The sequence below is a fragment of the Scyliorhinus torazame genome, chromosome 17 (genome assembly GCF_047496885.1).
Source record: "Scyliorhinus torazame isolate Kashiwa2021f chromosome 17, sScyTor2.1, whole genome shotgun sequence".
Taxonomy (NCBI): Eukaryota; Metazoa; Chordata; class Chondrichthyes; order Carcharhiniformes; family Scyliorhinidae; genus Scyliorhinus; species Scyliorhinus torazame.
In genome coordinates, this window is record NC_092723.1 from 174,760,380 (window position 1) to 174,786,463 (window position 26,084).

At 49.3% G+C, this 26,084-nt stretch overlaps 1 protein-coding gene across 1 annotated transcript in view; it reads right to left on the reverse strand.

Moving 5' to 3' along the window:
• usp7 (ubiquitin specific peptidase 7 (herpes virus-associated)) overlaps positions 1 to 19,011 on the reverse strand; it is a 148,340-nt gene extending 129,329 nt beyond the window's left edge. Inside the window, exon 1 of the mRNA XM_072481707.1 lies at positions 18,996 to 19,011. The gene's annotated coding sequence lies outside the window, so the exon portion shown is untranslated. The remainder of the gene's footprint in view (positions 1 to 18,995) is intronic.
• Positions 19,012 to 26,084: the final 7,073 nt, after the last annotated feature.

A 26,084-nucleotide genomic window follows, 5' to 3' on the forward strand; every position in this document is an offset into this window, starting at 1 on the left:
TATAACAATATTAGGCGGGAACTGAAGAACATAGATTGGGGGCGGATGTTTGAGGGCAAATCAACATCTGACATGTGGGAGGCTTTCAAGTGTCAGTTGATAGGAATACAGGACAGGCATGTTCCTGTGAGGAAGAAAGATAAATACGGCAATTTTCGGGAACCTTGGATGACGAATGATATTGTAGGCCTCGTCAAAAAGAAAAAGGAGGCATTTGTCAGGGCTAAAAGGCTGGGAACAGACGAAGCCTGTGTGGCATATAAGGAAAGTAGGAAGGAACTTAAGCAGGGAGTCAGGAGGGCTAGAAGGGGTCATGAAAAGTCATTGGCAAATAGGGTTAAGGAAAATCCCAAGGCTTTTTACACTTACATAAAAAGCAAGAGGGTAGCCAGGGAAAGGGTTGGCCCACTGAAGGATAGGCAAGGGAATCTATGTGTGGAGCCAGAGGAAATGGGCGAGGTACTAAATGAATACTTTGCATCAGTATTCACCAAAGAGAAGGAATTGGTAGATGTTGAGTCTGGAGAAGGGGGTGTAGATAGCCTGGGTCACATTGTGATCCAAAAAGACGAGGTGTTGGGTGTCTTAAAAAATATTAAGGTAGATAAGTCCCCAGGGCCGGATGGGATCTACCCCAGAATACTGAAGGAGGCTGGAGAGGAAATTGCTGAGGCCTTGACAGAAATCTTTGGATCCTCGCTGTCTTCAGGGGATGTCCCGGAGGACTGGAGAATAGCCAATGTTGTTCCTCTGTTTAAGAAGGGTGGCAGGGATAATCCCGGGAACTACAGGCCGGTGAGCCTTACTTCAGTGGTAGGGAAATTACTGGAGAGAATTCTTCGAGACAGGATCTACTCCCATTTGGAAGCAAATGGACGTATTAGTGAGAGGCAGCACGGTTTTGTGAAGGGGAGGTCGTGTCTCACTAACTTGATAGAGTTTTTCGAGGAGGTCACTAGGATGATTGATGCAGGTAGGGCAGTAGATGTTGTCTATATGGACTTCAGTAAGGCCTTTGACAAGATCCCTCATGGTAGACTAGTACAAAAGGTGAAGTCACACGGGATCAGGGGTGAACTGGCAAGGTGGATACAGAACTGGCTAGGCCATAGAAGGCAGAGGGTAGCAATGGAGGGATGCTTTTCTAATTGGAGGGCTGTGACCAGTGGTGTTCCACAGGGATCAGTGCTGGGACCTTTGCTCTTTGTAGTATATATAAATGATTTGGAGGAAAATGTAACTGGTCTGATTAGTAAGTTTGCAGACGACACAAAGGTTGGTGGAATTGCGGATAGCGATGAGGACTGTCTGAGGATACAGCAGGATTTAGATTGTCTGGAGACTTGGGCGGAGAGATGGCAGATGGAGTTTAACCTGGACAAATGTGAGGTAATGCATTTTGGAAGGGCTAATGCAGGTAGGGAATATACAGTGAATGGTAGAACCCTCAAGAGTATTGAAAGTCAAAGAGATCTAGGAGTACAGGTCCACAGGTCATTGAAAGGGGCTACACAGGTGGAGAAGGTAGTCAAGAAGGCATACGGCATGCTTGCCTTCATTGGCCGGGGCATTGAGTATAAGAATTGGCAAGTCATGTTGCAGCTGTATAGAACCTTAGTTAGGCCACACTTGGAGTATAGTGTTCAATTCTGGTCGCCACACTACCAGAAGGATGTGGAGGCTTTAGAGAGGGTGCAGAAGAGATTTACCAGAATGTTGCCTGGTATGGAGGGCATAAGCTATGAGGAGCGATTGAATAAACTCGGTTTGTTCTCACTGGAACGAAGGAGGTTGAGGGGCGACCTGATAGAGGTATACAAAATTATGAGGGGCATAGACAGAGTGGATAGTCAGAGGCTTTTCCCCAGGGTAGAGGGGTCAATTACTAGGGGGCATAGGTTTAAGGTGAGAGGGGCAAAGTTTAGAGTAGATGTACGAGGCAAGTTTTTTACGCAGAGGGTAGTGGGTGCCTGGAACTCACTACCGGAGGAGGTAGTGGAGGCAGGGACGATAGGGACATTTAAGGGGCATCTTGACAAATATATGAATAGGATGGGAATAGAAGGATACGGACCCAGGAAGTGTAGAAGATTGTAGTTTAGTGGGGCAGTATGGTCGGCACGGGCTTGGAGGGCCGAAGGGCCTGTTCCTGTGCTGTACATTTCTTTGTTCTTTGTTCTTTGTTGTTCATTAGCGGGCCTGATCTGAAATTCTCCAGGGCCTACGCGATGCTCCACCTTCAGTGGGGAATTCCCGACGGTGAGGTTCACTTGTGCTTTTAAAAATTGTGCAAACGGCACCGCGGCTGCTGAGGGAGAGTGGGGGGGAGGTGGTGGGTTGGGGGGCTGTACGTAAAGTGTCCAACATCGCCATAGTTTGCTGACAGTCATGCCGTTGGCCGGGGGGGTTTCTGCCAGGGCCGGGGGAGGGGGGAGTAGCGAGGGGTGTCCAGGAGGTGGGCTGCGTGGTCGGGGTCGACGGGCACGGAACACCATTGCCGCAGCCTGCAATGCAGCAATGCAGCTGCGCAAGCCGCTGACAGGCCACTGTGAACTTAGGGCCACAGGTCGTATGGGTGGGGTGGGGTGCCCCCCCCCCCCCCCAGGTCGTATGGGTGGGGTGCCCCCCCCTGCCCCCCCCTGCCCCCCCCCTGCCCCCAGGGCACCCCCCTAGGTGCCTCTGGCCCCAGACGACCCATCAGCGGGACGGGTGTGCTCCAGTGCAACCAGTGCCATTTTGTTGGTTGGGATGAGTGTATGGGGGGAGTGTAATGTGTGTATGTGGCTGCAGCTTGTCAGCCTCCTGAGTGTCAATAACAGACCCGGCGAATCCCGCACCGTTTCTCATTGGAATGGAATGTGTTCCACGTGGCGCTGGTGCCAGCCCCTCCGCAGTCGCTGGATCGGTCCCGGTGCGGCGCCAGCTTTGCTGTTGTGGAAGTCCTGCGAATCTTGCCTTGGCATCAAGACTTAGTCTCAGGAGGAGGGAATTCCGCGCGGGATTTACAGCAGTGAAATTCAGAAACACTTCTGCACACAAAAAATGACAGGTGTTCATCTGTCACAAACAGCATTTGCTGCCACACCAATTGTTAGTTTTAAATCTGTGGGTTATTGCCGAATGGGTGGTATTAACTCAAATGGAGTTGGGTCTCAGACCAGGACACGGCCTCATTGAATGGGTGAATCAGACCCAATGGTCTAAATGGTTCCTACTCCTGTTCCAAGATATGAAAGCTATAGTTGAAGAAATATTGAAACTGGCTGTGATTACCAAAGTAAATACTGTGCTTGAGCATTGGTTAATCAATGGAGTATATGATCCCAATGAGAAAATATTAACCCTTGACTTGGGAATATTTTACACCAGTCTTGATGATCGTAAAAGACACTGGTATTAAGATGGGGTTTAAAAGAAAGGTGACAAGTTTTGAAACCAAAGTTTTTATATTATAAATTTAGCAATGAGAATGGCATACAATGGAATGTTGGCTTTGTTTTGAGTACACTATGGCCATGGTAGCCATTTCGAACTGATACAATGGGTGAAAAGTCTGCTGGAAGGGGTCCATTAACCATCATGAGCTGAACTTGAATTCAGCCGACTCGTGGTAGCTGAGTCTTCCTTTGGCAGGAATAAGGATCCTGATTAAACTGAGTTTAGGCAGTCAACCATCTTCCTTCCAGGGATGATTTGTGGTTTTTACGAGAGATTATTATGCTTTTCCAAAATTCCCTCGGTTTTAGAAGAGTAGCAGCTGATTGGAAATTAGAAAATGTAATATCACTATTTAAGGAAGGAGAAAGAAATCAGGGAAGTACAGGCCAATTAGCTTCACATAGGTCCACGCGAAAATGCTGGTATCTATTATTAAGGATGTCTGAATGCACTTGGAATATCACAGTATGATCAGAGAGAGTGAATATGGTTTCATGGAAAGGAAATTGTGTTTGACAAATTTATTAAAGATTTTTGAGGAAGTAACTCGGAGGGTAGATAAAGGAGAGTCAGTGGATGTAATATACCTGGACTTCCAAATGGCATTGGATAAGGTTATTCTGCATGAATAGGTCTGGGAAATACTGCGCTGTTTCTCCTTGATCAAAGATTTGGGGCGGGATATTTCGGGCCCACTTGCTGTAGGGATCATAGTGGGCAGGATGGAAAATTTGAGAAACCAACAAAATGTCTGTTAACTTCGGGTGGGAATTTCTGCCCAGTGGCAGGTGGGACTGGACAACCCCGTCCTTGGAATGGGAATCACTACAGGAAAGGAGGGAGAAAAATAGACTGACCACGGTCTCTAAATTATGGGTGGACTGGTGGGAATTGACAAGTATCTGGTTCCCTCCAGCAATGACAAAACACAAGGTAGCCATCCAGACAAATTACAAAGAACATTTGTTTCCAAGGCAGTGCATCAACAATCTTTCTTCCCAAAGACAATCCCACAATGGAACAAGCTGCCAAGGGAAATGGTCACTACCCCGTCGCTTGAAATCTTCAAAACCCTTCCTCAGATAATTTCCATTTGTAAGTTTTCATTATCAGCACGGCCACCTCAGCAGGTCAGGCCTGGTTTAGCTAGTTCTACCCATATGAATGCTGGCACAATACGGATATTAGTCCGTGATGTCAGCACAACTAAAGCAGAAACAGAAAACAAGATTATGATAGGATTATATAATGTAGACAAGGAAGTAATCTTCCCAATTAGCTGAAGGCACAAGGACTAGTGGACACACATTTGAGGTCCTGGGCAAGAGACTCAGGGAGAATGTAAGGAAGAACATTCTTATGCAACGAGTGATATTGACCTGGAACGTGTTGCTCACAAGGATGGTGGAAGTGGAAGCAATCAATGATTGCAAAGGGAAATTGGATGGGTACTTGAAGGAAATAAACTTGCAGATCCATGGGGATCAAGCAGGGGGGGCGGGTGGTGGGACTGACTGGATTGCTCCTCGGAGAGCCACCATGGACTCGATGGACTGAATGGCTTCCTTCTGTGCCATCGAAGACTCTGACACATGATCCAAAGAGAAACAGAAGCAGGATTGGAGAGGGTACAGCGAAGGTTCAATGTATTGGTTCCTGGGATGAGGATGTGGGACTGGATTCCCCAGTCCCCCGGCAACGTGCTTCTCGGCAGCACGTTGGTCACTGCTGGTGGGATTCTCTCTTCCCGCTGCTTGTCAATGGGATTTCCCATTGAAGCCACCCCACGTTGCCAGGAAACCCACGGGTGGGGATGCGCTGCCAGCAGGAAAAGTGAATTGCAATGGTCTGAGAATTCTGGCTGTTATCTTACGATATGAGGCTGAGTAAATTGGGTCTATACATAATAATAATCTTTATTAGTGTCACAAGTAGGCTTACATTAACACTGCAATGAAGTTACTGTGAAAAGCCCCTAGTCGCCACATTCTGGCACCTGTTCGGGTACACAGAGGGAGAACTCAGAATGTCCAATTCACCGAACAATGTCCTTTCGGGACATTGTGGGAGGAAACCGGAGCACCCGGAGGAAACCCACGCAGACACGGGGAGAACGTGCAGACTGCGCACTGACAGTGACCCAAACCGGGAATCGAACCTGGGACCCTGGTGCTGTGAAGCAACACTGTGCTACCGAGCCGCCCTACCTACTGGAGTTCAGAAGAATGGGACTCACTGAAACATACAATATCCTGAAGGGGCTTGATAATGTGGATGCTGAGAGGATGTTTCCCATGGTCGGGAAATCAGGATGATGCAGGCACAGTCTTGGGAAAAAGGGTCAGTCATTCAGGGCAGAGAAGAAACATTTCTTCTCTCAAGTGTTGTGGATGTTCCTTCAAGGTTGAGATGGACAGATATTTGGTCTCCCAGGGAAGCAAGCATTTAGGAATACCTGGCAGGTTACTGCAGCCGTTCACTGACCACCGCCCGCCCCCCCCCCCCCCCCCCCCCCCCAAATGTACTTTATTCATAAAATTTATAAAAAGTAAATTCCAAAACAATTCGACTTGAAAATGACCGGAAATGCAGTAAAATTGCCTGTTCCGTTCTGAAGTGCCTCAATACAATCTCAATACTCTAAATATTTACAATACACATTCCATGTCAGGCATGAGGCGCAGGTGTCCTACACAGTATTTAGCCCCATGGTATACTATCGCTGAAAAACCTTCCCCCATTGTGCCTCTGTGGAAGCTGCCCAATCTTTTGTCCATTCCTCAGCATGTAGTCCTGGACCTTGGGGTGTGTCAGTCTGCAGCACATGATTAAGGACAGTTCTCTGAACTGGAAGACCAGCAAATTTCAGTCAAACCAAAGAGCGTCTTTCACCGAGCTGATGATCTCCATCGTAAGTTGATGTTTACCCCAGTAGCGCACAGAGTCAACCATCATACAGCTGCTCAGGTCACACCTCGACAAAAACCACTGCATCTCTAAACCTACTTTGTAAAGGCACATTCCAGAAGGAGGTGGGCAGCTGCCCCTTCCTGACTCCAGGCAACCAGAGGGATATGTGCGGAGGGGGTGAGAATCTGGATGTGTCTAACAGGGAGTGCCTTTCTCACCACAACTAAGCTGTGTCTTGGTGCTTGTTTGCAAGTTCTGGCAATAGACATTCTGCCAAATGACTTTGACAGTCTGCTCAGGGAACCATCCGACAGGATCTACTGTCTTCTTCTCCCGCAAGGCCTTGAGGGCGTTACGTGCAGAGGCTGCACAATGGGCTTGTGGTCAGAAGTGTCTTTTTTTTGCATGAACAGTTCCACTGGGAAAAGGCGGAAGAGCAAGGTCCTGCTGCTTGGAATATTCCATGGCAACGTGGCAAGGCCAATCGTCCGCAACACTGGAGACAGGTAGAACCTCAGCATGTTGTCATGCTTGCTGTTTGCAGAGTGGGGGCGTATGCACAGCTTGATGCAGTCACTCACAAAGGTGGCCATCAGGATGAGGGACATATTCTCCCCCTTTTACCCAGAGGTTTGTACATGGTTTCCCTGTGAGCACGGTCCATTTCTGACCTCCAGAGGACGTGGAAGATGGTTTGCGTGAGCACCATGGCGCAGGCGTGATTGCACCAACAAGCCGGTAGTGCCCTGCTTTGAATATGTGAAATAGGCTGGCTGCAGAAAATCAGCTGGTGCAAGGGATGGGAGGGGGACTTGTCCCAGCCAAGATGCACTGGAATCTGCCAAAGTGGAAAATTCCAATCTATAAATGTATTGAATATTGAAAGCAGGTTGGCATGGAGAACTTACTTTCACTGAAGAGAATGGATTGTGGGCAGGGCTATGAGTATTAAGGAAATGTTAAGCTCAATGTGACGGAAGCATGAACTGCTTGTTGGGATCAATTTTAGTGTCTGGAGCTGGAACTGGTGGAATGTCCACAAGCGTTGGTCACAACTCTGCTATTTCTAGGTTCAGCCAAATTTCCATAATGTCAGCGAGTTGCACTCATGAGTCATGCCTGTAATTGGGAGCTGGTCCATTAGGGAACAGGAAATTGCATGCTGCTGGAGTGTTGCCAAGGAAGTAAGTGCTGAAAGGGATATTGGTGTTCTTGCTGCCAAAGGATAAGACAATAACCACCCTGTGGGAAAGGGACTGCAACCTTGGGGAGAGTGTACTGCAAGATGTATGATGTACAAGTAAACAGGAACAGGTAACAGCGGCACAGCAGGAAAAAAGAGCCAACAACATAAGACCTCCAGCTTGGCCATATTTTTTGTTGAAAGGGGTAGTAGACCCCCAGATGTTCACCTTTTAAGAGAAGGATTTTTTCTCTTAAGGCAGCATGTCAGGAATGTGCTTCACGTCATTGTCCAACTGGGGAAGGGGCAGTACTGGATCTGGTATTGGTGAATGAGCCTGGACAGGTGGTTGAGGTTTCAGTAGGGGAGCATTTGGGGAGCAGTGACCACAATTCCATAAGTTTTAGGGTATTTTTGAACAGGGATGAGGGTGACCCTCGCGTTAAGGTGCTAGACTGGGGAAGGGCAAATTACAACAGTAGACAGGAATTGAAGAATTTGGATTGGGTGTGGCTATTGGAGGATAAATCAACATCAGACATGTGGGAGTCTTCAAAGCGACAGTTGATTAGGATCCAGGAAAGTCAAGTTCCTGAGAGAACGAAGGATAAGTATGGGAATTTTAGAGAGCCTTGGATATTGGGAACCTGGTCACAAAGAAAAAGGAGGCTTTTGTCGAGAAGGATGGGGACAGTCAAAACCCTTCAGGAGCATAAAGAGGGGAAATATACAGTAAATGGCAAAACTCTTAGGAATATAGAAAGTCAGAGAGATCTGGGCGTGCAGGTCCACAGATCTTTGAAAGTGGCAACACAAGTAGACAGTCAAGAAAGCACACGGAATGCTAGCCTTCATTGAACTGGACATTGAGTATAAAAATTGGCAAGTCATGCTACAGTTGTATAGAATCTCGGTAAGGCCGCATTTGGAATATTGCACATAATTCTGGTTGCCACACTACCAGAAAGATGTGGAGGCTTTGGAGAGGGTGCAGAGGAGGTTTACCAGGATGTTGCCTGGTCTGGGGGGTGTTAGCTATGCGGAGAGGCTGAATAGACTCGGGCCGTTTTAATTGGAACGACAGAGGTTGAGGGGCGACCTGGTAGATTATGAGAGGCATGGATAGAGTGGACGGGCAGGCACTCTTTCCCAGGGTGGAGGGGTCAATCACTAGTGTGCATAGGTTTAAGGTCCATGGGGCAAGGTTTAGAGGAAATGTGCAAGGCAGGTTTTTTGCACGGAGGGTGGTGAGTGCCTGGAACGTGCTGCAGTACGGCTATAATATTCTCCTTAACCAGTAATGCTACTCCCCCCCCCTTATACATCCCCCTCTATCTCTCCTGAAGCATGTATATCCTCCAACGTTCAGCTGCTAAGCTTGCCCTTCCTTTAACCACATTTCTGTGATAGCCACATCATAGCTCCAATTACTAATCAGTGCTCTCAGTTCATCTGCTATAGTTCTGGCATTGAAACAAATACACTTCAAACCACTGCATCTAAGCAGACAGGGTGATGTTGTTCTCCTATTTATGCTCTCTATTTCCCCTTCAGTTATTGCGCCTTCTAAGCTAACGCTCTGGTTCCCACCCCGTGGCCATACTGGTTATAATCCTCCCGAGTGACTCTAGCAAACCTCCCAGCCAGGATATTGGTGCCTCTCCAGTTTAGATGCAACCCACCCTTCTTGTACAGGTCCCACCTGCCCCGGAAGAGATCCCAATGGTCCAGAAATCTGAAACTCTCCCTCCTACACCACCCGTTTAGCCACATGTTTAGCTGCACTATCCTCCTAGTTCTAGCCCCACTGGCACGTGGCACAGGGAGTAATCCTGAGATTACAGCCCTAGAGGTCCCGCTTTTTAGCTTACTGCCTAACTCCCTGAAATCCTTCTGCAGGACCTCATCACTCTTCCTTCCTATGTCATTAGTACCTATATGTACTACGACCTCTGGCTGTTCACCCTCCCCCTTCAGGATGTCCTGTGTTCGTTCAGAGACATTCTTGACCCTGGCACCAGGGAGGCAACACACCATCCTGGAGTCTCTTTCATAACCACAGAAGCACCTATCTATGCCCCTTACTATAGAATTCCCTTGTAACTATTGCTCTCCTGCACTTTGCCCTCCCCCGCTGAGCAACAGAGCCAGTTGTGGTGCCACTGTTCTGGCTGCTGTTGTTTACCCCTGATAGACTCTCCCCCACAACAATATCCAAAATGGTTAAAACGTGTTGGGGAGGGGGACAGCCACAGGGGATTCCTGCACTGACTGCCTGCACCTTGGGTGTGACCACATCTCTATAACTCCTGTCTATGATGCTTTCTACCACCTGCATGCTCCTAAGTGCATTCCACCCGCTGCTCCAACCGAACCATACTGTCTGTGAGGAGCTGCCATTGGTTACATTTCCTGCAGACATAGTCGATTGGAACGCTGGAAGCGTCGCTGATCTCCCACATCTCACAGTTAGAGCACTGCACCCCGCTGAGTGACACTTAAGCACTCATTAATTAATTTAAAATAAATATTTATTGAATTATTATTGGATTAGGTTACAATTAACTATATAGTTCCTGGCGCTAGATTTCGACTGTAAAATTAAATGCTAAATACTAATCTCCGCCCTCAGGTTTAGTTACCCCTCGACCTAGTTCATTAATTAGCTTTAATTCGTTTATAAAAACTTTTTTCAAATTTAACAGATTCTTTACCAGCCAATCAGGTCTCAGCTTCACTGTGACATCACTTCTCAGTTTTCCCCCTCACAATTTGAAAATGCAGAGAGAGACACAGAGAGAGACACAGACAGAGAGAGACACACACAGAGAGATACAGACAGAGAGAGACACAGAGAGAGACACAGACAGAGAGAGAGACACACAGACACAGAGAGAGGCACAGACAGAGAGAGAGACACAGATGCAGACAGAGAGAGAGAGACACACAGACATAGAGCGAGACACAGATACAGACACAGACAGAGAGAGAGACACACAGACATAGAGAGAGACAGAGGGAGAGACAGACAGAGACACACAGACAGAGAGAGAGAGACACACGGACAGAGAGAGACACAGACAGAGAGAGACACAGACAGAGACACAGAGAGAGACACAGACAGAGAGAAACACACAGACATAGAGACACAGACAGAGAGAGACACAGACAGAGAGAGACACAAACAGAGACACAGACAGAGAGAGAGAGACACACAGACAGAGAGAGAGACTCACAGACACAGAGAGAGACACAGACAAAGACACAGAGCGAGACACAGACAGAGAGAGACACACAGACAGAGAGAGCGACACAGACAGAGAGAGAGACACAGACAAAGAGAGAGACACAGACAGAGACACAGACAGAGAGAGAGAGACACACACACAGACGCAGAGAGACACACAGACAGAGAGAGACAGAGAGAGAGAGAGAGAGACACACAGACAGAGAGACACAGACAGAGAGAGAGACACAGACAGAGAGAGACACAGAGAGAGAGACAGACAGAGAGAGAGACACAGACAGAGAGAGACACAGAGAGAGAGAGAGACACAGACAGACAGAGAGAGACACACACAGACGCAGAGAGACACACAGACAGAGAGAAACACACAGACAGAAAGAGACACAGGCACAGATACAGAGTGAGACACAGACAGAGAGACAGAGAGAGAGAGAGACACACAGACAGAGAGAGAAACACAGACAGAGAGAGACAGACACAGAGAGACACAGACACAGAGAGAGAGACACAGACAGAGAGAGACACCGACACAGAGAGAGACACAGATAGAGACACAGGCAGAGAGAGAGACACACACACAGACGCAGAGAGACACACAGACAGAGAGACACACACAGACAGAGAGAGAGGGACACAGGCACAGAGAGGGGCACAGACAGAAAGAAAGAGACACAGGCACAGATACAGAGTGAGACACAGACAGAGAGAGACAGAGAGAGAGAGACACACACAGACAGAGAGAGAGACACAGACAGAGAGAGACACAGACACAGAGAGAGACACAGACAGAGACACAGACAGAGACACAGACAGAGAGAGACAGAGAGAGAGACACACACACAGACAGAGAGAGAGACACAGACAGAGACACACAGAGAGACACAGAGAGGAACACAGACAGAGAGAGACACACAGACACAAAGAGAGACACAGACAGAGAGATACACAGACACAGAGAGAGACACAGGCAGAGGCACAGACAGAGAGAGACACACAGACACAGAGAGAGTCACAGACAGAGAGAGACACACAGACACAGAGAGAGACACAGACAGAGACACAGGCAGAGAGAGACACACAGACACACAGAGAGAGACACAGACAGACAGGGACACAGAGAGAGACACAGACAGAGAGAGAGACACAGACACAGGCACAGAGAGAGACACAGAGAGAGAGACAGACAGAGAGAGGGACAGAGAGAGAGAGACACACACACAGACACTGAGACACAGACAGAGAGAGACACTAGATACAGAGAGACACAGACACAGAGAGAGACACAGACACAGAGAGAGACAGAGAGAGAGAGAGAGAAACAGACAGAGAGAGAGACACAGGCAGAGAGAGACACAGACACAGAGAGAGACACATACAGAGAGAGAGACACAGACAGAGAGAGAGACTCACAGACACAGAGAGAGACACAGACAGAGAGAGAGAGAGACACAGACAGAGAGAGAGACTCACAGACACACAGAGAGACACAGACAGAGAGAGAGAGACACAGACAAAGAGACAGACAGAGAGAGACACACACACAGAGAGACACAGACAGAGAGACACAGACAGAGAGACACACAGACACATAGAGAGACACAGACAGAGAGAGACAGATAGACACAGACACAGAGAGAGACACAGACAGAGAGAGAGACACAGACAGAGACACAGAGAGAGACACAGACAGAGAGAGACACACACAGACACAGAGAGAGACACAGACAGAGAGAGAGACACACACAGACAGAGAGACACAGACAGAGAGAGTCACACATAGAGAGAGACACAGACAGAGAGAGAGACACAGACAGAGAGAGACACAGACAGAGAGAGAGACACAGACAGAGACACAGACACAGAGAGAGACACAGACAGAGAGAGAGACACAGACAGAGAGAGACACAGACACAGAGAGAGACACAGACAGAGACACAGAGAGAGACACAGACAGAGAGAGACACAGACACAAAGAGAGTCACAGACACAGAGAGAGACACAGACAGAGAGAGACACAGACACAGAGAGAGACACAGACAGAGACACAGAGAGAGACACAGACAGAGAGAGAGAGACACAGACACAAAGAGCGACAGACAGAGAGAGACACAGACACAGAGAGAGACACAGACAGAGACACAGAGCGAGACACAGCCAGAGAGAGACACAGACAGAGAGAGACACAGACAGACACAGAGAGAGACACAGACAGAGAGAGACACACTGACAGAGAGAGCGACACAGACAGAGAGAGAGACACAGACAGAGAGAGACACAGACAGAGACAGAGAGAGACAGAGACAGCGAGAGAGACACCGACAGAGAGAGACACACACAGACACAGAGAGAGACACAGACAGAGAGAGACAGAGACAGAGAGAGACACAGACAGAGAGAGAGACACCGACAGAGAGAGAGACACACAGACACAGAGAAAGACACAGACAGAGACACAGAGTGAGACACAGACAGAGAGAGAGAGACACAGACAGAGAGAGACACACAAACACAGAAAGAGACACAGACAGAGAGAGACGCAGACAGAGAGAGACACAGAGAGAGACACAGACAGAGAGAGAGACACACAGACAGAGAGACCGACACAGACAGAGAGAGAGACACAGACACAGACAGAGGCACAGAGAGAGACAGAGAGAGAGAGAGAGAGACAGAGAGAGGGACAGAGAGAGAGAGAGACACACACAGACACTGAGACACAGACAGAGAGAGACACATAGACACAGAGAGACACAGACAGAGAGAGAGACACAGACACAGCGAGAGACCCAGACACAGAGAGATGGACACAGGCACAGAGAGAGGCACAGACAGAAAGAGAGAGACACAGGCACAGATACAGAGTGAGACACAGACAGAGAGAGACACAGACACAGACAGAGAGAGAGACACAGACAGAGAGAGAGACACAGAGAAAGACACAGACAGAGAGAGAGTGACACAGACAGAGAGAGACACAGACAAAGAGAGAGACAGATACAGAGCGACATACAGACACAGAGAGAGGCACAGACACAGAGTACCACTGATCTTCCCAGGCTGCACTCAGGATTTCTCCCGCTCAGTTCTGCTCCCAACCTACCTGCCTTACCTGCTACTCACCAATCAGCTCTCTCCCTTGTAGTCACCTGCAGCAGGGCAAGCCACTCGTCTCCGATGTGTCTCACTCTGGATGTGTCCTCTCACTGGGCGAGGGATGGAGTCAGTGGCCAGGGAACTGAGTTAATGAGAGGGACTTCCCAATATTTAGCTGGAGGACGTTCCTGCTCATCCAGTGCTGGATGCCAGACAGGCAGCCTAATAATTTCGAGACATGGGGTGCTTTTTAGTGAAATGGTGATGAGGTAGAAGAGTTGGGTACATATGGACACTGGCATGTTTTGGGAATTTGGTTGCCAAGGGTCACCACGCAGATGAAAAGTCGGAGGGGGACAAGGATAGATTGTTGGGAGACACCAGAGGTAATAATAATGTGGCAATAGAAGCAATTGCACATAATTCTCTGCTTATGATTAGGTAGACAAGAATGAAACCAGCTGTGTGAAGACTAACCCAGCTGGAGAATGGTGAAACGGTGTTGGAGGGGGATTGTGTGGCCAGCCATATCAAAGACTGCAGACAGGGTGAGCAGGTGACAGGGCAATAGTTCACCATTGTCATATAGGTTGAATTTGATAAGAGCCGATTTGGTACCGTAGCTGGCAGAAACCTAAGTGGAGGGATACAAAATAGAGCTCAGGGAAAGATGGGCATGATTTGAAGAATTTGGAGAGGAAAGGGAGGCTGGAGATGTCGCAGCAGTTTGCGAGGATGGAGAGGTCACGGGTTGTTACATTTTGAGGAGCAGGGTGATGGTAGCACGTGCAGAATGGCTGACAATTAAATATTCAAGAGCCTATGACTGGAATATTGAGACAGCCACCCCTATGCTGAACGATGTGGAGAAGTAGTAGATTTAGGAATAGAATCCCATCTGGGCACTGTGACATCCTTGAGGTAGAAACAGTTGAATATTCAGACAGTGACATTTAGAATTAGAACCGCACGAGTTGTTATACACGGATCCGTTCAGTATCTCCTCATAGCAGACTCCCCCTGCTGGTATGTGTGTATGGTAGCCTCAAGTGGCCAAAATGCATGATAAAAGTTTCACTACATTACAGACATCCCATCTTAATAAAGCACAACACAGGTGGAATGCAGGGAAATAAATCTAATTACGCTTGTAACAGATCCATAGAGTATTCTTGTGATGCTATTGTGAGTTGAAACATCAGGTTAGATAATTGGACCATTTAATGGTTGTGATTAACTGTGATTACGTGCAGGCACAAGTTTCAGGCAATGCTGAAGATGTGCAGGGGACTGCACTTTGGCTATCCTTTATTGGAATGAGTTAGGAGACCAGGCATAGCATTGGAATCTCCATACAGGAAGCTTTCGATGATGAACGTTCATTGCGTATTTTTGGAGGCAGCTTAAGTGTCGTACACCTAGCCTAAATTGGGTGGACATGGGAGTACAAATTGGTCCTTGTTTCACCTGTTTTTGGAGCCACTTTTGAGGTGAAATTGCCCCATTCCCAACTTGTGCCTGCACTACTGCCTTCACCCTAACGGTAAAAACTCAGCAACTGTTTCCTAAGCACCGACCATCACCAAAAGGTAAGACTTAAAAAAGGACAGATTTGAGTCCAGGGTCCCCACAATCAGCCCACCCAGTCGCTGTGCCCACTCACTCTTCTGCCAGGAATTACATTTGGATCACTGTCAACGAGGTAAGCAGCTGGATGACTTCCTCAGTAAATGCACAAGTTGCCTGTGGAACTACAACAGGTGCTGCCATACTGGGCCTGCTTGGGCCTTCTAGTTGAGGTAAAACCAACTGTTGACAACATGGCTGCTTATGGACCCAAGATCAGGCTGCAACCAACATCAGCCCTATGTCTCCAAGAAAGTCACTTAATAATAATAATAATAATAATAATAATAATAATCGCTTATTGGCACAAGTAGGCTTCATTGAAGTTACTGTGAAAAGCCCCTAGTCGCCACATTCTGGCGCCTGTTCGGGGAGGCCGGTACGGGAATTGAACCCGCGCTGCTGGCCTTGTTCTGCATTACAAGCCAGCTGTTTAGCCCATTGTGCTATACCAGCCCACTTGGCACTTGTTCAGGGTCAAACAATGAGGCAGTGCTGAATTGTCATGAAATAAAGATGTATTGACTGGGGCTGAGAAACCAGCACGATTTTGTGTGCAAAGTCATAAGGCACCTTCATAATGAGAGAATAGAAATCTTTGTGGCCATGGAGGTTCGATTCTTAAGAGCATGCAGGACAATGTATGTACAATTGAAGACATCCTGGGAAAATCTGGGAAAAAGCCAAGGTCCTGTCACTCTTTCTGGTTGCCCATTGGGAAACCAGTGAAGTTGTTTGCGAGGAAATGCATCAGCCATTTGTTTTACAAATGCGTTGGCCGTAAATTGGCTGGAGTTACCGGCGCCCACTCGAACCCAGGAAGGAAGGAGTAGGATAAAGTTTGAGGACTGTAGTGACCTTTTATACCAAAGGTCAATGCTGTGCCCGCCCTTGAGGTTATTTGCAGGTTATCTTGCAATACGCTACAGTAACTGTCGCCCGGGTGAAGAATAGGTTTCTCATCCTTTCAACAAGCTCGAATACTCAGCTGGGAAAGTAAGTGTGAGTAAGAGCCATCCTTCTGCTGGCTGGCATTCCATTGACATCACCTTCATCCTCTTCCTCCTCCTGTATATTAACTACAGGGGGTTTTCCACAAGGGACAGTGAGAGTTGAAAGAGATGTGAGGCCTTCAGAAGTGGCGTCACCATGTCCTCCTATTAAGGCTGCCTCACACAGAGTGCAGAACAGTCGCAAAAACGTAATGAGAAAAAGGACCAAGCTCCAAACAGTGAAGCATGTTCATTTCATTTTCATGTTCCTTTAAATAGATGTTCCTTCAAACAGTTTTCTTTGGATATGTGGATGCCAAACGTAGCTATCTACCCACGAGAAAAAGTTACGGGTAATCTTGCTGCATGCATCACAAACTCTTGAAACTGCCCAAATTGTGCAACTTCCTGCTCAACATATTGATTTTGATGCTCCTACTTAATTTGGACGGGAGTTTCTGCCGGGTCAGGCCTCACCGTAAGATAGGAACATCTCCGATCTGTTGGCCTGATCGTGCAATTACATATTTTGCTTCATCTCTCCTGAGCGTCTTTCTGGCACATCAAGATGACTAAAATTGGCCCCATTATTCCATGGAGCAGACTATCGTCTGGTAAAGTCATTGCAGAGTCAGCGAAACATTCAGAAGACCAAATGGGTAGATTTCCAGTTCTATTGGAGGAGGGGGTCTGAGTGAGTGGGAAAGGTGCAGCATGCTTCATGGGCTGACTGACCTTTTCTCCAATGTTTCCTTCTTCTTCAATGTCACTTTCCGCCGCACCTCATTTTTGTTAAATGACAATTGCAAAATGTCACGGGCACTGTGACGGTGGACGGAATTTTACAGGGCGAGGCGGGGGGAGGAGGGGGGTTAGAAACTGTGGGCGAGCCAGTCAGAAGTCCATTGACTTTGGCGGGTACTGGAAAACTCCGCCTAGTGGGAGGGGCCAGGAAATCCCGGCCAGTGGTTCCGTTGCTTGCCTAATAGTGCAGAGGCCTAGACTACTGATCCAGAGACGCAAGTACAAATCCGACAATGACCTCTGGGGAGGTTGAATTCCATCAATAAATGCGGAGTAAAAAGTTAGTATGAGGGGCAGCATGGTGGCACAGTGGTTAGCACTGCTGCCTTACGCCGCCGAGGTCCCAGGTTCGATCCCGTCTCCGGGTCACTGTCCGTGTGGAGTTTGCACGGGTTTCGCCCCCACAACGCGAAGATGTGCATGGTAGGTGGATTGGCCACGCTAAATTGCCCCTTAATTGGAAAAAATGAATTGGGTACGCTAAATTTATTTTTAAAACGTTAGTATGAAAGTAATGGTGACAATGAAGGTACCAGATTGCCATTGAACACCCATCTGGTTCACTGACATTCTTTCAGAAAGAGGGTGAGATCTCCCCTCCCCCCTCCCACCGTGGAATGTTTCGATCTGGTGGAGGTGACCTGCGATTGGGCAGTGGTGGGATCTTCTGGTCTCGCCGCTGTCTGCAAGGTTTCCTGTTGTATGCACCCCCTGCAACGGGGATACCCGCAATGGGGGGGTGGGGGCGGGTTTCGCCATCGGCAAGACAGAAACATCCCCCTGGCGGGAACAGCCATAAAACTCCAGCCAGAAAGTCTACTAGTTTGGCCTGTGCATGTCTCCAGACTCCCAAAGTGGTTCGCTCTTACCTGCCCGCTAAGGTGGCCAAGCAAGCCACTCAGTTGTACCAAACTGCTATGCTTGCAGTGGTTAATAACCACCTCCTCAAGGACAATTAAAGATGGACAATAAATGCTGCCCGCGCCAGTGACAGCCACACCCTGAGAATGAATAAAAAGTAAAGTTCAAAATACCACTCTGAATGTTGGTCAAGATAATTCGCTATCCAGTTCAAAAGGTCATCTGCACTGCTGCCATAAACCAACACAAATCCCGAGAACATTTGAAAACATCAATATTTGTCATGGGAAGTGCTGTGGCGCACTGGGTCGGCTCCCTGCCTCTGAACCACAAACTCCAGGTTCGAGTCCCACCCCAGGACTCGATGGCCAAAGATGGCCACGTTCATAACGAGTGTCAACCTGTAAAATCCTCCCAAACACTCCAATGGCTGGCGGTAAGAGCGGGAGAGACTCCTGGTCAGCCACATTTGACGTGGAGTGCGTGTCCTCAAGCTATAGGCCCCTGGCGACAGACTAGCGACCTGTTACGGGAATCAGTCGCTATGGAAACAGGTGAAAGTCTGCCTCGGTGCACCATTAGGCCCGGGAAGAGAATTGGAATTGGAAGTGGAGATACCTGTGACTGGTGTTCCTGCGCTGACGATCATACACCAACACACACCACAAGAACATCTGGATAATTCAACATACAGCACCACCATGCCGTTTCAAACCTTTGTGGTCATGTGGTCAAAACTCAAACACACACCGTACAACATTTGTTCGCAAAGCTTTTGATAACCCACCTTGTCACAGCTCAGAAACGTCTTATGTGGATTTATGCCTGTGGTTTCTCCTACCTGGAGTTGCTAATTGTACAGCCAGGTCATTGAAGGAGCACTTCTTCACAGGGAAGCATGGATAACTTGAAGGTGATTCACTCCGAGTTCTGGTGCATCTCCTAGCAACTGGCCACAAAGCAGCATTGGCAGTGGCCTAGGAGCAGGTCGACAGCCTGCTCTCTCAGTCAGCGGATGGAGCATGGGGTAGGGGAACCTAAGGAGGAGCAAAAGATCTTCAATATGACGATTGCAAACAAAATAATCCATCCAGTATTTAAAAAAATAAACTAAATTTGTACTCATCCCAAAGCAGGCATTAAAAACATAATCGCCAACATCAAAAGGCTAAAAATTAAAATAAAATCTGCAGTAATTCATTTATCAGTAACCTCTCGGTGCCAACCCTCAAAGACTGGCCTAGAGTCTCCAGGAATTGAAGATATGTATGCAAGCTCGGCGAAAAAGCATATGGACATTTGAAAAATTGTTTTTCTTCAATGTTCTTTGAGCGTTTTCTTTCGCCAGATGTAAAAGTATTAAAAGACTTCTGCTTGTGACCATGGAGTGATTGGTCACATAAAGGGCTGTTCCTGTTCAAAGTCACAGAAAAGGCCTCTTTTTACCCAGATCCGGGTGGAATTTTGATGAAAAGGCGTAGGTGAATGTTAGAGGAGTAGTTTACCCCTGGAGTGGTCTGTTTTCTGATCACCGGACCCGGCAGAAAACAGTGAGAGGTTTGGCTGGAAAGTTGAAACAGTCTTCTGCTTCACAGACAGTCTCTTCCAGCATGCAGGCAGGGGAGGGGCAAGCTGTAAGGCCCCAGAGACAGGAACTGATCTTTTATCAAGGAGGAATTCCATAAACAGAGGAAAGAAATGCAGGAGGACCATGCAAAGGCCATTGCAGAAGCTGTGGCACCCCTGAAGAGTACTTTGGAGCGGATGGAGAGGTGTTTGGAGGTGCAGGGGTCACAGATTTGGGAGATTGAAGGAGTGATCTCGGTGGCTCTGGAGGCGAAGGTGGGGCTCCTAGGAGACCTTTGTAAAACACTGAGGGCAACGGTGGAGGAGCAGGAGAATGCCTCGAGAAGGCAGAACCTGTGAATAGTGGGCCTGCCTGAAGGAGTGGAAGGTGTGTGTGCCACGAGGTACGTCTCGAGGATGCTGGCAGGACTGGTGGCAGAAGGGGTGCTAGATAAGGCACCTGAAGTGGACTGAGCGCATAGGTCTCGGAGGCAAAAGCCTAGAGCTGGGGAGCCGCCACGGGCGGTGATCGTGAGACTCCATAAATTTGTGGAGAAAGAGAAAATTCTACGGTGGGCCAGGGAGAAGCGTAGCTGCGACTGGGAGGGAAATAACTTCCGGATTTATCAGGACATCGGAGCTGAGTTGGCAAAACGGCGGGCAGGTTTCAACAAGGCCAAGGCGGTGCTGTACCGGCGGCAGATCAGGTTTGGGGTGCTCTCCCGGCGAAATTATGGGTGACGTTCGGAGGCCGGGAGTATTATTTCGAGACCCCAGGAGCGGCCAAAGACTTCATTAAGGAGCATAAACTGGGGGAGAACTGAGTGGACAATGCTTGGGAACTGGGGTGCTTCTTTTCACACGTTTATAAGGTGTATTCGAGGATTGATTACTTTGTACTGAGTCGGGAGATTTTGGTTGGGGTGGGAGGGCAGAGTATGCGGGGATAGTTATCTCGGACCATGCACCCCACTGGCTGGAGATTCGGTTCAGTACGTGATGAGAGCAGAGGCCGGGGTGGAGGTTTGACTCGGGGTTGTTGGCGGATCGAGGTTTTTGTGATAAGGTGCGGTTGGCGATTAGGGATTATGTGGAGTTCAATCAGAATGGGGAGGTGTCGGCGGGCATATTTTGGGAAGCACTGAAGGCAGTGATCCTTGGAGAAATTATCTCATTTACGGTTTGTGCGAATAAGGAAAGGAGGGTGGAACATGACCGTCTAGTGAGCGAGATAGTGGAGGTGGACAGGGAATATTACGAGGGTGCCCACCGTGGAGGGATTGGCGAGGAGGAAAAATTGCAGGGGCAATTTGACAGGCTGACAACGGGAAGGGCGGTAGGGCAACTGCGTAGGGCAAGAGGGGTGCAATACGAGTATGGGGAGAAGGCGAGCCACATGCTGGCGCACCAGCTGCAGAGGCAGACTGCATCCAGGGAAATATTGAAGATCTGGACTGGGGCTGGGGATGTGGTGTCAGAGCCAGGGAATATAAATGAGGCATTTAGAAAGTATTACCAGGGACTTTATGAGGCAGACCCAGGAGGAGAGAAGGGGGACATGGGGTGGTTTCTGGACGAGCTGGAATTTCCCCAGGTGGAGGAACAAAGAGGCAGGTGTTGGAGGAGCTCCTGGGGCTGAAGGAGATGCTGGATAGTATCAGGGGTATGAAGTCGGGAAAGCCCCTGGGCGAGATGGGTACCGGGCAGAATTTTAGAAGGAATTTGCGGCGGACCTGGCACCACATCTGTTGGGGGCGTTTAATGAAGCGCTGGAGATGGGGGAGTTGCCGGAGATGATGAAGCAGGCAGTAATCACACTAATCCCCCAAAAAGGGAAGGACCCGGTGGAATGTGGGTCGTATAGACCCATATCAGTATTGAACACGGATGTGAAAGTATTGGCTAAGTTGTTGGCGGGGAGGATGGAGGATTGTGTCCCGGGGGTGGTTGCAGTAGATCAAACAGGCTTCGTGAAGGGCAGGCAGCTCGCGAGTAATATAAGACGGCTGTTGAATGTGGGGTTGAACCCGTCGAGAGCTCTGGTACCGGAGGTGGTGGTGTCCATGGACGCGGAGAAAGCATTTGACCGGGTGGAGTGGCGGTACTTGTTCGAAGTTTTGGGACGGTTTGGGTTTGGGCCGAGATTTGTGGCATGGGTGCGGTTGCTGTATGTGGCACCAAGAGCGAGGGTGAGGACGAATGATATGAGCTCACAAAGCTTTGACTTACACAGGGGTACGGGGCAGGGGTGCCCGTTGTCGCCGCTGCTGTTTGCGCTGGCCATAGAGCCATTGGCGATGGCTCTCAGGGGGTCGGCCGACTGGCAGGGGATAATGAGGGGACAGAGGGAGCGTCGGGTGTCGCTCTATGCTGATGACCTCTTGCTGTATGTTTCGGATCCGTTGGAGAGTATGGGAAGGATTATTGGCCTGTTTGGGAGGTTTGGAGGGTTCTCAGGGTACAAGCTGAATGTAGGGAAAAGCGAGCTATTGCCTGTGAATGAGCTGGCACAGCGGGCTAATTTAGGGGGAATGCCATTATGGTAGCGAGGGATAGGTTTAGGTACTTGGGGATTCAGGTAGCGAGGGAATGGATGGGGCTCCATAAGTGGAACTTAACGAAGCTGGTGGAGGAGGCCAGGGAGGATCTTAAAAGGTGGGATACACTGCACTTAACATTGGTGGGGAGGGTCCAAGTGGTGAAAATGAATATTCTGTCGAGGTTCTTGTTTATCTTTCAGGCTCTCCCGATCTGTATACTAAAGGCCTTTTTTCGGAAAGTGGATGCAATCATCTCTGACTTTGTATGGGCGGGGAAGGTGCCGAGGGTGGGGAGGACCCTGCTACAGAGGCAGAGGCAGCAGAGGAGGTTGGCATTGCCAAACTTGCTTCATTATTATTGGACAAGGTGGACAAGGTGCGGCGGTGGTGGGAAGGAGAAGGGGTAGAGTGGGTTAGGATGGAGGAGGAATCTTGTAAGGGGTCTAGTTTGAGGTCCATGGTGATGGCAGCATTGCCAATGGCTCCGAGTAGGTATTCAGGGAGCCCGGTGGTGCAGTCCACGGCGAAGATAAGGGGCGAGATTCTCCGACCCCCCGCCGGGTTGGAGAATCGCCGGGGGCTGGCGTGAATCGCGCCCCCGCCGGTTGCCGAATTCTCTGGCACCGGATATTCGGCGGGGGCGGGAATCGGGGGTCTGGGCCTGGCCCGCGATCAGGGCCCACCGATCCGTGGGCGGGCCTGTGCCGTGGGGGCACTCTTTTCCTTCCGCCTTCGCCACGGTCTCCACCATGGCGGAGGCGGAAGAGACTCCCTCCACTGCGCATGCGCGGGAATGCCGTCAGCGGCCGCTAACGCTCCCGCGCATGCGCCGCCCGGAGATGTAATTTCCGCGCCAGCTGGCGGGGCACCAAAGGCCTTTTCCGCCAGCTGGCGGGGCGGAAATTCGTCCGGCGCGGGCCTAGCCCCTTAAGATTGGGGCTCGGCCCCCCAAGATGCAGAGCATTCCGCACCTTTGGGGCGGCGCGATGCCCGACTGATTTGCGCCGTTTTGGGCGGCAGTCGGCGGACATCGCGCCGGTACCGGAGAATTTCGCCCATGGAATCAGCTAAGGAGGCATTTTAGGGTGGAAGGGATGTCAGTGCTAACGCTGCTGTGTGAGAATCATGGGTTTGAGCCGGGGGGTGGGGGGGGGGGGGGGGGGTGGATAGTGTATACAGGAGGTGGAGGGAAGTGGGGCTAGTCAAGGTGAGGGATTTGTATTTGGAAGAAGGGTTCGCCAGTCTGGAGGACCTAAGGGAGAGGGCAAGCTGCTGAGGGGTAGTGAGTTCAGGTATCTACAGGTTAGGTACTTTGCACGAAAGGTCTGGAAAGGGTTCCCTAGATTGCCGGGACACACCCTGCTGGAGCGACTGCTGCTTCTGGATGTGGAAGGGGAGGGAAGAATTGGGGATATATATAAGTGGCTGGGGGAGGAGGGAGGCGAGCGGGTGGTGAAGATCAAGGAGAAATGGGAAGCGGAGTTGGGAATGGAGATCAATTGGGGAGTATGGAGTGAGGCACTGCGTAGGGTAAACGGAACCTCCTCTTGTGCAAGGATGAGCCTGATACAGTTTAAGGTGGTGCACAGGGTGCATATGACTCGGGCGAGAATGAGTGGGTTCTTTCAGGGGTAGCAGATGAGTGTGAGAGGTGTGGGCGGGGGCCAGCGTATCATGCGCACATGTTTTGGGGTTGTGAAAAATCGGGAAGATCCTGGGCGGGAGTGTTCGTGGTCTTAGCCAGGATAGTGAAGGAGGGAGTGGACCCGGAACCTTTGGTGGCGATATTTGGGGTTTCAGAGAAGCCGGAGCTCATGGAGCGGAGGAAGGCCGATATCTTGGCCTTCGCCTCTCTGATTGCACGCCGACGAATTTTGCTGGAGTGGCGGTCGGCATCGCCACCGGGGGCAGCAGCATGGTTGGGTGACTTCCTGCGGTTAGAGAAGATAAAGTATGAGTTAAGGGGCTCAGCAGGGGAGTTTGAGAAAAGGTGGGGGATGTTTGTGACCGTGTTTGAGGAGCTGTTCGTCGCAGGAGGGTGGGGGGGGGGGTGGGTGATGGGGTGGGGAGGGGGGTGGTGAAAAAGGAGAAAAATCTGTACAAACTGTATAGTTGATTGTTGGGAAGAATGTTTCCCGGGGTGTTTATTTGCAGTAACCTACTTTGATACAGGTTTGAATAAAATGCGTTAAAAAAAAAAGTATTAAAATTGGGGGAAGAAAAGGCTGTTTGGATGACAGTCCAATTGTATAATGAATCTTCTTGCTTTCCAATTGGTGTAGGAAGGCTGTGTACCACAAGGATGGATGTGTTGGCCGACTAGTGGCTGGAGAGTGGGGGGTGGGACAATTATCTGACGAAACCCCCGGGAATAGATTCAACCACCGTTGGCAACCCGAAAACCAGTACCATTCAGAAGGATAATCCTGACCCCAACGCAGGAGTAGGCCACACACCGGCAAATACTTGATTCTCAGCTGATGCATATGAAGGAATGTTGAAATATGAACTCTTCAATCGGGCCTGCTGGCTGGCTGAATCCACCGAGGAAATCAGACAGAAATTCACGCCATCAGAATCTTTGGAAATCTTTGGATCAGCTGCCTCAATGCGAACTTTATCTCTTCAGATCCAGAGGCCATCAAAAGTTTCAGCACTCTGCTGCGTAATGCGATCATTCCTCTTTCCAACGGGACCCTCTGCCCCCCCCCTGCAGCCTCTCCTTCCCCTGCGACTTTGCAAGACTGCGAGATTTGTTCCGTCCGAACACGCTACAAACTGGAGTGCAGAGAGAAGGCAGTGAAAGGATTTAGGCCGTGCGGCATCAGTGGTGCTCGTTTAGGGAAAATGGGCAAGAGGGGAGGAGGCAAAATTGTGCGGGCGTGATTTAACAATGACACAGTGATGTCACAAAACAGTTTCAACTGAATTAATGAGGTCGTCAAAACCTGCCCCCGAGCAGCAAAAAAAAACGAAAGGGAAATACCAATTGAACAACTGCAGAACAGCGAAGCAAGCAGCGAGTTACGTTCATCCCAGTATTACTTAGTAGGCATCACCCAGATAGGCATCGCACCTACTAGCAGAATGCTTTCCATGGCCCGCAGCTGTGTGATGTGTGTCAGCGATCGAGATGGAATTAAAATGTGCGTTCGGATTTGATGCACTCTCAATTACGACGAGACGAGAGTAGAGAGTAATCGAGGCTTTATTACACAGAGATGTGCGGCCTACAGCTGCTGCCGAAATGGCTGCAGTTCGGAGAGCACACACATTTATACTCAGCCTACTAGGTGGAGCCAGCAGGCGGGGATCTACCCCCGTACCTGTAGTGCAGGGGCCTTACCGTAATACCCTCGTATGCAGTGCAGTACATACAATATAATACAACAGTGGTGATTACCACAGGATTGATTTTCTAACTCAAGATTTTGAGTTGACAATGTATTGTGCTGTCACCCTTCCTTTGTGACGTTAACTGCCGGGAATCACTTAGTCTTCCAAGGAAGCCCCGGCAGAAAATCCAAGTCGCTGGTGTGCCAAGAACACATGCAAGGTTAATGGCGTGTATCACATCGCAGACGTCTGGGGACTGGGTCATTTCTATGAACAGATTGGGATGGCACCACTCGCGAGGGCAATTCACCAGCACTTCAGTCATCAATTCAGTTCAGGCCAATTACATCAATGGGCGGGATCCAGATTTGCATATTTAAGGTTTGCAGTTAAGCCCCCTTAAATATGTTTGTGCCAGAGTTACCAAAGGTGCGGAATCGAACAGCGTTGCCTCGGAGACCCTGATCGGAGGCTGTTTATAGCACTGG